Below are 11736 nucleotides of genomic sequence, written 5' to 3'. Positions count from 1 at the left end.
GTAGAGACGGGGTTTCACCGTGTTAGCCAGGATGGTCTCGATCTCCTGACCTCGTGATCCGCCCGTCTCAGCCTCCCAAAGTGCTGGGATTACAGGCTTGAGCCACCGCGTCCGGCCCAGAAGTGTTTTTCGAATGTTATCTTCTAGAATTTTTATGGTTTCAAGTCTTAGGTTTGAGTTCTTGATCCATCTTCAGTTGATTTTTGTGTAAGGTGAGAGATGAGAATCCAGTTTTGTTCTCCTACATGTGGGTAGCCCATTATACTAGCACCATTTGTTGAAAAGGTTGTCTTTTCCCCCACTTTATGTTTTTGTTCGCTTTGTCAAATATCAGTTGTCTGTAAGTATTTGGGTTTATTTTGGGTTCTCTGTTCTGTTCCATTGGGCTATGTGCCCATTTTTATATAAGTACTATGCTGTTTTGGTGACTATGGCCTTATAGTATAGTTTGAAATAAGGTAGTGTGATGGCTTCAGATTTGTTCTTTTTGTTAGTCTTGCTTTGCCTATGTGGGCGCTATTTTGGTACCATACAAATTTTAGAAATGTTGTCTAATTCTGTGAAGAATGATGGTGATATTTTTGTGGAGATTGCATTGAATTTGTAGATTGCTTTGGTAGTATGGTCATTTTCACAATAATGATTCTAGCCACCCATGAGCATGGGATGTGTTTCCATTTGTTTGTGTCATCTATGAGTTCTTTCAACAACGTTTTGTAGTTTTTTGCAGATGGGAAATTTTATTTTTTATTTTATTTATTTATTTATTTATTTTGAGACGGAGTCTTGCTCTGCTATTCAGGCTGGAGTGCAGTGGCACAATCTTGGCTTACTGCAATCTCTGCCTCCCAGGTTCAAGCAATTTTCCTGTGTCAGCCTACTGATTAGCTGGGGTTACAGATGCACACCACTACACCCAGCTAATTTTTGTATTTTTAGTAGAAATAGGGTTTTGCCATGTTGGCCAGGCTGGTCTTGAACTCCTGACCTCAGGTGATCTGCCCACCTCAGCCTCCCAAAGTGCTGAGATTACAGGCTTGAGCCACCATGCCCGGCCTGCAGAAGGAAAGTTTTAAATAATTCTGAGAGAAAATAGTACTTGCATCCATAAAACTGGAATAGACTACCATATATATATATATATATATAGAGAGAGAGAGAGAGAGAGAGAGAGAAGCAGACAAAGAAAAAGAAAATGGTCTCGGAAAGGAGCACATAAGGTTTTTTCTACATAGAAATTTAAATGAATAATAATCACAGAATGAACATTGCTAAAGACAAAATTAGTGCCATGGAAGATAAGATTGAATAAGTCTTTCAGGGGTAAAAAACCAAAAACATGGAAATGGAAAATATAAGAGAAATGATAAGCTCCAGATAGACTAAATAGAGCTCAAGAAGATAAAGATAATAATAATAAAGTAATACTAGTAGAAGAAAACTTCCAAAGCTCAAAAGATATGAGTCTTTATATTTAAAGAGCCCACCAAGGCACAAGCAGGAAAATTGGAGGTGGAATTCCTGAAGGCAAACAACTCAATGGAGCTACTGCAATCAGAATAGGGGTGGGCTACAGGACAATCATCATCAGGATATTTAATAAATGTCTACACTACGTCTACACTAATTAGCCATCCTGGACATCTAGATATTTACTGAATTCAGTGAAGAGGGAAATAATTCTGAAAACTTCCAGAATGTTAAAAGTTGATATCAACGAAGAAGTGGGAATCAGAATGGCATCAAACTTCTAATCAACAGTACTGGATGCCTGAATAAAATGGAACAGTGGCTTCAAGATTTTGGTGGGAAATTACAGATATGGATATAGAGATACATATAGGCATACATACAGACAGATATAAACAAATTAATGTACATATAGATATAAATATAGATAGCATAAAAACAGAGGAAGGATATGCCTTATAAGAGAAATCTTTTCTCTAGTTTAGGACTGGTAACCTGTTTGTGCTTACTTTTCACTGCACTGAGCAAACTCCCACCTCACCTATATGAACTTGTAGAACAGTCTGTGGTATTCTCTTGAGGAATTCTTGCTTTCTCCAAGAATATTCTTGTTGCTCACACATTTCATTAATATTTCGATTAAGCAATTGGGTGCCTTAGTTGAGGGTAAGCATGGAGCTGGCTTGTGGCTGTAAGGAGATTTGACTTAGCCATTGTTGAATAACAATCTACATCACATTATGGCAAGCTTAACCAGTCATAACTTCTTTTTGGTAATATAAATGTCAGGGAAACAGAGGGAAACCTGGTTCCCCAAACTCAGGCTGATGTATTTAGACCGACTGACCTTTTAAAGTCTGCTGTACATCATAGTTTTGGAGGATCTTTGTCCCAATGAAAAAGGTGCTGGGAGTTCCTGGATCCCTTATGCCCCTGTGTGTAATTGCAGGTAATTTCTACCAACTCGAGTAATTTCTCTCATACTCCAAGAAACTCACTGGTGGGTATTTTAAAGTGCTTTATAATATATGAAATATACATTTATTATATAAAATATAGAAAGTAGAGAGCGGAAATCAAAAATTAACCATAATTTAGTCACTTAGAAAAAAATCACTGTTATTATGTCCTTCCTGTGTTTTTCTTAGAAATATAAGCAAATGTGGTCTTATTAATAGTAAATTGTTTTTACTTTAAAATTAAGGATTATATTTCATATTGTGTGTTCTTTTGTTAGTTGTGGAAATAATTAACCAACAATGCATTTACAGACCTTGGAAAATGTCTAGTGACCCCATCAGTTTGATGTATTATACTTTAATAAACCTTATTAATGGCAAAAAAAAAAAAAAAAAAAAAATGTAAGACAACTCTTCTTTTCACTTAATGCTAAAATTTATATCCTTCCATGTCAAGAAACATGCCTTTACACCATCAGCTTTTACTACTGCATAGTTCTCCACTATATGGATATATCAAAAGTAATATAATAAAAAGGCAATCCGTAGAATGGGAAAAATATTTGCAAACCATATCCGATAAAGTGTTGACATCCAAACTATATAAGAACTTGATATAACTCAGTAACAACAACAACAACAAAAAGGAAACACACGTATAACCCAATTAAAACTGGGCAAAGGACCTACATACAAATGGCCAACAGAATATTCTTTAAATGTTCAACACTATTAATCAAGGAAATGTAAATCAAACCACAATGAAATATCACCTCATACTGATTAGGATGGCTATTATCAAAAAGTGGAAAGATAATTTTCAGCAAGCATGTGGAGAAAAAAGAAACCTTATATGTCGTTGGTTGGAATGTAAATTGGTACAGCCATTATGGAAAACAGTATGGAAGAGTCTCGAAAAATTAAAACAGAGCTACCATGTGATCCAGCAATCCCCAGTTTGGTATATATCCAAAAAAAAATAAAATTACTGTTTCAAAGAGACACCTGCACTTCCATGTTCATTGTGGCATTATTCACATTAGCCAAGAAAAAGAAACAATGTAAGTGTACATCAATAGATGAATGGATAAAGAAAATGCTAATCTTATACATCTGTAGATATATACAGCTTTATAATAATGGAATACCATTCAGCCTTTAAAAAGAAGAAAATCCTGCCATTTGTGACAACATAGATGAACCTGGAGGATATTCTCATAAATGAAATAACCCAGATACACAAAGACAAATATTGCATCATCTCACTTATATGTGGAATCTAAAAACTTTCAGACTTACTGAAACAGAGAGTATGAGGGTGATTACCAAGGGTCAGGGTAGTGGGAGAAACAGGGATATGTTGTTGAAAAGATACAAACATCCAATTGCAAGAATGGTAAGTTCTGAAGACCTGAAGTACAACATGGTGACTATAGTCAATAATAATGTATTGGATACTTGAAATTTACTAAGCCAGTAGATGTTAAGTATTCTCACTACACACACACAAATGGTAACTATGTGAGATGATAGATATGTTAATTAGCTTGATTGTCATATTCATTTCACAACGTATGTATAAATCAAAACATCTCACTGTACATCTTAAATATATACTTTTTTACTTGTCAATTATACCTTAATAAAGTGGGGAGAAATTAATATAAACAAGGTCCTATGGTTAGGTATTTTTGATATTTCCAATAGAAGTAAAGCATTTTGTAAAAGCACTATCTTAATAATTGACTACTAAGACTCTAAATATCTTTCTGATTGTATCATGAAGCCATTTTCAAGAAAAAAAACTTTCTTTATCTATATTTTAAAGTGACAGTTATATGTTTTTAGATTATATGTTTTTTTGTTTTCTTCTGACAGTCAAAATAGTGCTTGTTTATAGTAAAAAAATTAGAAAATGTAAAAAAAATTGAAAAATTAAAAACACCCTAATGACACCACAAAAACAAATTGATTGCTTTAATGTATTAAGTATCTAATTTTATCTGAAGAACCAAATGTCACTCTATCTTTGGAATTAAGATAAGTTATTAACATACACTTTTTTTTGTTTTTCATGTTGTCCTATTTCTTGTATTTTTTTATTTTACGAAATTATATCCTCAAACAATAATTTTAGGAAGGCAGTGTGGTAGGCAAATTTTCTGAGTACTTGTTTTCCAAAACTATTCTTATTTTGCCTTTACACTTAATACTTTGGGTGCAAAAGCCCAGATTTACAATATTTTTTCTTAAAACAGATGAGAGCTAATCTGTATTTGGATTAAAAAGAAATTGACTAAGAAAAGCAAGAATTAAAAAAATGTTCTAAAAGTAAAACTAGTGAGTGGTTAATTGCAAAGAGCATTTCGGGACCAAGAAGTTTCAACATTTAAAAAAAAAATCCTATAAGGTAATAGCAGAAGATAAGGTCAAAAGTTAGGTAGGATGAGAAAATCTTGAAAGACAGTTGAAGGTTTTGCCAGTTTTATTGAAAACTATTGGGAGGCATGAAAAATGTAAAGCAAGAACTTTCAGATCCTAACAGCACCATGTCTGCCATATATAGTAAGAACTCCATATTTGTTGAATGAATGAAGGAAGTTTGGCATTAACCAAATCATGAGGTTAAAAGAGTCTGCACTAGAGTGAGAAAGTGGTAATGAAAATGAAATAGTCATCAATCGTGTGCATTGCAGACATGTTGTACTGAAAGGCAACAGACACTACTTGCCCCCAAATCTGATTTTCCTGTAGCAATGATGAATTTTTTTTAGTTTGCTCCTTCTATCACCGAATTTCCCCCTAGAACAGTGTCAGAGAATTGTAAAATGGCTTGTTTGTAGCAGAGAATGTCCTAACATTGCCTTATGATCAGAATGTCCTAACATTGCCTTATGAGCAGCATATCCTAAGTAGAAATGTCTTTCCCAGAAGTGAACATTTTTATCGAGATGCTAAAAGGCATATAATAAAGTCTTTTGGTTAATTAGAAATCAAGATTTCTGATCTTCTCTGTAATTCTGCTTCAGTCTCCCTGCAGGGCCTTGAGGAAGTCCACTAATTAGCATGTGTCCTAAAGTTATGTACTCTTAGGGTACTGCCCAGCCTATGACAGGCTTTCAATAAATATTTATAGGAAAATTAAATTTATAAAAGCAGATTCATTTCAGAGAAATGGTTCAATCAAACAATTTAGCCCTTAAATTTTTTATAACACATTTGACTTCCTAAAGTGCTTTCATGTGTATTTTCTAATGGGATGCAATGGCATCATATCAGATGTTTCAACTGTCATTAAGTGAAAACCTAATTCAAACTGGCTAAAAATAATAAAACTCAAAGTCTCTAAAAATATGAAGACTTTTCTATCTCAACTAATCTGTCAACTTAATGATGTCATCAGGGATCCTGGTCCTTCACTCTGTTTTCCACAGTGTTAACATAACAGTCGCTTTCCTTGGAGGACAGCTGCCCATCAACCTGGGGCTGAATCCTTCCTTTTATGCCTCCAGTTGAATAATGTCTCTTAAAAGGTCTCCCAGATAATGAAGGAAAAATTGTCCCAGAAATCCCTCATAGCTCCAAATGACAGCACATGTCTATTCCTTTATTGATCGCTGGCCCAGGGGTGTGATTGCTCTGATTTGTATTAAATACTCAGAGCTCACCTCAGGACCTGTGTGTGTGTGTGTGTGTGTGTGTTTGAGAGAGAGAGAAAGAGAGAGAGAGAGAGAGAGAGAGAGAGAGAGAGAGAAAGGGGAGGGAGATACCTAAACAAAATTAGACTAATTTAGGCTACAGGAAGAAATTCAACAACGTTTACTCCAGTTTTTTGTTTGTTTGTTTGTTTTGTTTTGTTTTGTTTTGTTTTTTTGCTAGCATGAGAATTTTGAGGCTGGGCTGCTATACTAGGATTATAGTATCATAGACTCTCGGAATTTTAGAATTGGAAGGACCTAGAGAAATGCTTTAGTTTATTACTCTTTTTCACAAATGAGGAAACTAAGTTCTCTAAAGGTTAAATATCTTACCCTTAGTGACACAGGCAGTTAAAACAGACTAGTAATAATCCTCAAATCATTTAATTGCCAATAATCCTGAAATCATATAATTGCATATAATTGTCACAGACACACTCTGTCTGTGACATTCCTCTTCACAAATAAGAATGTAGCATTCTAGATAAGATAGAAACAGTTACTGACTTTGTATGTCAATAGACTACTAATAAAAATATCTATATTTGATGAAACTAAGTAATTATTAAAGGATAAATTTTGTTGTCATTTATTATGAGTATATGATTAAACTTAATTTTAGGAAAAATTCCTAGGACCTCCTGTTTACAACAGAGAACTAGGAATAGCCTCTAGAAATGCTGTATCTTGGATCCCATACAGCATCAAGAATGCGAGTACTGGGCAGAATTTATGACTAGAAGAACTTGGGTATGTAGAAAGTGAGAAAAGTATTCAGTACTTTGTTTTACAATAATCTCAAAATTTCCATTTGAGATTATTTATACTGTTTTCTATTTTCAAGGCCATTCTAAAATTTTCTGTATTTTAAGAGCCACTAAAACCAATGTAAACTAAATATGAGTCATTACATTATGTAAATTATGTCAGCAGTTCTGATTTTAATGTATATTTTCCTAGTCATAAAATAGCAGAAGTCCAGAAATTATTCCCATGTATAAAATGAAAAGTTTATTGTACAGCAAAAACTCATTGCTTGCCTTGAATATTTTTTTCAATCTCTGACATAAAGAGACCATATGTTCCTTTCCAGAACTGTGATGTCTCTGTCACCAATGATAATCGCTAATGTGTTTCAGCTTTTCATGAAGCAATAACAGGATTCTAAGAAATGACTGTTGAAATATTCCAGAAACAATACGTGAGACAAATGAAATTAGTCATTTCAAAGAAGAAAGCACTGAGAACACTATTGCTCTTAAGCCATTAAAACTTATAGCCAATTACATTTACTGTTATGATTCTTAGCTAGTGATTTTTTTAATGTACCACCTTGAATTGGGAAATATTTACAAAATTTTTTATGTGATATGAAAGCAGGCATAAAAATTAAGTCATTAATGCAGGAAGGCACCAGTTTCCATTATTTGAACTTTACTATCAATAATAACTTACATTCTGAACCAAAAGATATTAACAATCTTCCCAGTATCCTTCTCCCATATATTTATGATGATGAGATATAGAAACACTTGTGTAAATATATGTGAATCTTCTGGTAAAATATTAATAATGAAAGATTATAGGTCAATCATTTAAGGGTGTGAGTTAATCTACTTTGTTTTCAGAAGAGAGAAGAAGAAACATCAAATATAAACGTAAAATGTTTCCAGAAAATAAGCTGGTTTTATAATTATATAATCACAATTTCAACTGGTATTTCTGCATTACACAATAACCTTAGACATCTTTTCCAAAAATTAATTCTTTTGAATTTAGTAATTATTACATGTTGTTATTTAAAGTTATTACAAATTTAACGATTATTTTTGTAGTTATTGCATGTTGATGTTTCAAGTCTACAGCACAATTCAAGCCACGGAAAAATCCATCTATAACTAAGTTTTTTTTAATTTTTTTTTTTTTAAGTTCTGGGATACACGTGCAGGTTGTGCAGGCTTATTACATAGGTAAACGTGTACCATGGTGGTTTGCTGCACCTATCAACCCATCACCAAGGTATTAAGCCCACCACACATCAGCTGTTTTCTTTCCCTAAATCTATCCCCTGACCTGCCCTCCTCCAACAGGTCCCAGTGTGTATTGTTCCCCTCCCTGTGTCCATGTGTTCTCATTTATAACTATCATTCTTAATGTATATATGGAATCATATATATTTCCAGCTATTACACACCTTACTTTTGAAAGTGTTTGTGAATTATATGTATTATAATCAGCTCTAAAATTTGTTCAACTTTTGCCAAGAAAAGTGTTGTATTTGGAAATCCAAATGTATTAAGAAAGTAATTTCTCTTAACTACTTTTCTGAAAATTTAGCCATCACTTTATTATGCGCAATTACATACCTAGCAGGTCAAGAGGGTCCCATTGTACAAGTTAGGAGATTTAGAACAAAATTAAACCAGCCTTCATTAGTCAAAATTCAAACCTCAAATACAAAGAGGTCAGCATGAGCAACAGAGTACCACAAAAGGCCTTTAGAAACGTAATAGGAATAATACTTTTGAAATATCTCCCGATATATTTTTTTTCCTTCTTAAGTGGTTTCTTTCCTCTTAGACATTCCATCATTATTGACTCAGGAAAAGGGGAAACAATTATCATAGAACTGGGAAGAAGGAGCATAGGATGCAATGGAAATAATGTTCACGAAACTGTTTCATTTTTCTCCTGTTCATGCAACAAAACTATATTTCCTAGTTCTCACACACTTGTATCTAGGTGGAACCTTGTATTTGAGATGTGGCCACTGAGGGATGGCAATTCCAGTCCTTGCTATTAAATACTTATCAACTTCCCTTTTAGATCTTCCACACACCCTCTTTACTCTCCATATTGCTAGATGTGAAAGATGCCAAGGTAGGGAAGATACATGGTGGAAGTGAGAGGTGAAGCTGGCTGGACTTCTGGGTTCGGTGGGGACTTGGAGAACTTATCTGTCTAGCTAAAGGATTGTAAACACACCAATCAGTGCTCTGTGTCAAGCTAAAGGTTTGTAAACACACCAATCAGCACTCTGTAAAAACGCACCAATCAGCACTCTGTAAAATGGACCAATCAGCAGGACATGTGCGGGGCCAAATAAGGGAATAAAAGCTGGCCACCTGAGCCAGCAGCAGCAACCTGCTTGGGAAGCTGCTTGGGTCATCTTTCACACTGTGGGAGTTTTGCTCTTTTGCTCTTCGCAATAAATCTTGCTGCTGCTCCCTCTTTGGGTCTGGACTACCTTTAAGAGCTGTAACACTCACTGTGGAGGTCTGTGGCTTCACTCCTGAAGTCAGCAAGACCACAAACCCACCAGAAGGAAGAAACTCCAGACACATCTGAACATCTGAAGAAACAAACTGTGGACACACTATCTTTAAGAAATGTAACACTCATCGCAAGTGTCCTCGGCTTCATTCTTGAAGTCAGTGAGAACAAGAACCCACAGGAAGGAACCAATTCTGGACACAGAAGCACTTTAGCTCCCCAAGTTAACTCTTAGAGGAGAGACACATAGATCATCGACTTCTGTACCCCACTAAACTCCATTGAACTTAGGATGCATAAAAAATGAGATTTTATTTTGTTAAATATTTGAGGTTCATTACCCTAATACCTGTTATATGAAAGAATTTTCCCCTTGGCAGGAAGCCCATAAGCCTTGGAAATAAGGATAAGAGAGAAGGAAGCAGAGAAGAGGGAAGTCAACTGTGAGGGACTAGACCTCACTCTTGGGATTTTAAAAATAAGCCTTGGCAGGAAGAAGGGAAGTGACAAAATACCGTGCTGTGTGCATCCTAAGGTGAGCAAGGGGGTACTTTCTCTTCAACTTAAAGTGTGGCTGAGGAAAATTGAAAGTCTGAGGTGAATGCTCACTTTTAATGTGATACTGGAACCATAGGGTTCTAGTTTTTCCAGTTTGAGTTAATTTTTTTTCTGTGCTTAGCAGAAATGGGAGCTTGGGAGAAAAATACAATCAATCATAGGCAAAAAAAAGATATCTATTCAGAGGGGAAATTATTAGGAGTTTAGAAAATTTGTGAGAAAGCCAAGGCAACTGTGCGTAGGATGGAACCCAGTAATTCCAGAAATCAGAAAGGGCAGGGACCAGCCTGTAGCAGAAGCAGTCAGAGGACCATGTCTCTCCTGGAAATTAATGAACACCCACCATTTTCATTTTTGTGTTCTGGGAAGGAGTGCTTGATTAGTTGAGCTTGATCAGGGGCCCTTCCCTCAATAAAGGAGGGAAAGGTCACTCTATTAACTCCAGACGCTCTTTAATACTCCAAATTGTGGGAAAGAGATGATTCCTAGCAGGGAAATGTAGGGTTTGTTAAAAAAAAAAAAAAAAAAAAAGAATGAATTTTCACCAGCCCAACAAAACAAAACAACAACAAAACAAAACAAACAAAAACCAAAACCCACGAATATCTGCCTTATGCTTTAGAGAGGAAAGAATTTTTTTTACTTGCCTTAGATTCACCTTCCAGACGAAAGAATTTTTTTTACTTGCCTTAGATTCACCTTCCAAGTGCTTATTTCATACTATAGGACTGACAAAAAGATAATATTGACTCCTTTCAAGTGAACATCTTCCAAATTATGGTTTTGTTCATGGTCTTGTCCTTTATCTCCAACTCCCCATCAAGACATTAGGGCACTGTAGTCCAACATTACTGTATTTCTTAAAGTCTGGGTTATTGCATATTAAATAGCAGCCAAGGTCCAGGAAATGCCTAGTCTTCTAAAGTGTTTACACAGCTTTCCATATCCTACAGTCAGCTGATCAAAGAAAACCAAGCAGCACTCTGAAGAAAGCCTTGCTTACAATTTTTTTCCTCAATATTTGTTCTATAAGAACCAAAATTCACAAAAACATAGATGGTAAAGGAAAATGGCCCAGACGCGGTAGTTCACGCCTGTAATCCCAGCACTTTGGGAGGCGGAGACCGGCAGTTCATGAGGTCAGGAGGTGGAGACCATCCTGGCTAACACGGTGAAACCCCACCTCTACTAAAAACAAAAAAATTAGCCGGGCATGGTGGCCGGCGCCCGTAGTCCCAGCTACTCGGAAGGCTGAGTCAGGAGAATGGCGTGAACTCGGGAGGCGGAGCTTGCAGTGAGCCGAGATCGCAATACTGCAATGCTCCAGCGTGGGGGACAGAGCGAGACTCCATCTCAAACAAAAGAAAAAAAGAAAACGTATAGAATCAAAAAATACAACTTTTTCATGTGATATATTTGTATTTAAACCATTTTCATGGACGTCCCCAAGTCCAATGATTGAGTGCTTGCCTTAAATATACTTAAATTTAAAAACTTAATTAAATGCTTAATTTTTTCCCTCAGGAAAAAACGATCTATTCCAAATTAAAAATTTCAACTCAAATCTATGTACTTAAAATGTAGAGAACACTGCACCAAATAAATGCAGACTAGACAACACATTATTTTCAAGTGTACACAGAACATTTACCAAAATTAACCATGCACTAGTGAATAAAGTGTGTCAACAAATTTTAAAAGATGGAAATCATACAAAGGATGTTTTCTGGCAATAAAAAAATTAAGCTAGAAATAGATAACAAAAAGAAACTAAAAAA

Source organism: Rhinopithecus bieti, unplaced genomic scaffold (genome assembly GCF_001698545.2).
Source record: "Rhinopithecus bieti isolate Rb0 unplaced genomic scaffold, ASM169854v2 scaffold_42565, whole genome shotgun sequence".
NCBI lineage: Eukaryota > Metazoa > Chordata > Mammalia > Primates > Cercopithecidae > Rhinopithecus > Rhinopithecus bieti.
The sequence above is the reverse complement of the archived record's forward strand: the minus strand, read 5'-3'. Positions refer to the sequence as shown.